The sequence below is a fragment of the Nannospalax galili genome, unplaced genomic scaffold, assembly GCF_000622305.1.
Source record: "Nannospalax galili isolate Female #2095 unplaced genomic scaffold, S.galili_v1.0 scaffold553, whole genome shotgun sequence".
Classification (NCBI taxonomy): Eukaryota; Metazoa; Chordata; class Mammalia; order Rodentia; family Spalacidae; genus Nannospalax; species Nannospalax galili.
The window spans coordinates 2,140,321-2,141,058 of NW_008336313.1; positions in this window are offsets into that span (position 1 = coordinate 2,140,321).

Genomic DNA, 738 nt, shown 5'->3' on the forward strand with positions numbered 1-738 from the left:
TGGCTGGCTCAGCTGTGCTCGCTTCCCACATCTCCCCCTTTATGTTTTAATAAACCAAGGGAGGCCAAGGGACCGTGCCTGGCTTAGGTTGCCCTCTTTCACTTGGCATCCTTACCCGTCATCAACTCGGCAACATCATGGTTGTCGGTCTGCCTTAGGTTGGTATGCAAATGAGAGGGTCGTACCCGTCATTGACTACCGGTCCAGCATGTCTAGCCAAATGCGGAGGTGACTTGCCCTTCTCCAAGGCAGCCATAGCCTGTGCAAGCTTTTGCTGTTGGTGAGCTTTTTGCTGCCGCATCTCTCTCACACACACCATACAGACACAAACAGCAACCGGCAGGAATTCCCAAAAAGCCGTCCCTCCCCAGTCCTTGAGGAAGGAAAAGGCTCTCTGGAGGGTCTTCATCCAGTCTTCTATAGACCCCATCTTTACTCTTGTAGCATTCACTGCCACAATCAATGCCTGCATCTTCGCTCCAGTTGTCTCGGAGAGCTGTAGAGAGTTCTTTAGATAGATTACTTGCCTTAGAGAAATTAAGATACTCCGCAAAGGTTATTCATATTCCAGGTGTGTGATAAATACATAACTGCCTTTAGATATCTACTTGTTCCTGTAATAAATCTGCTCTTTGGTTTACCGAAAGTATGCCTGCCTTCAACTACATGAATAATTTTTATCTCCAATGCCTCAGTGGTGTTCTGAGGTATCGAATTTAACATAGCAGTAGTGCTGCA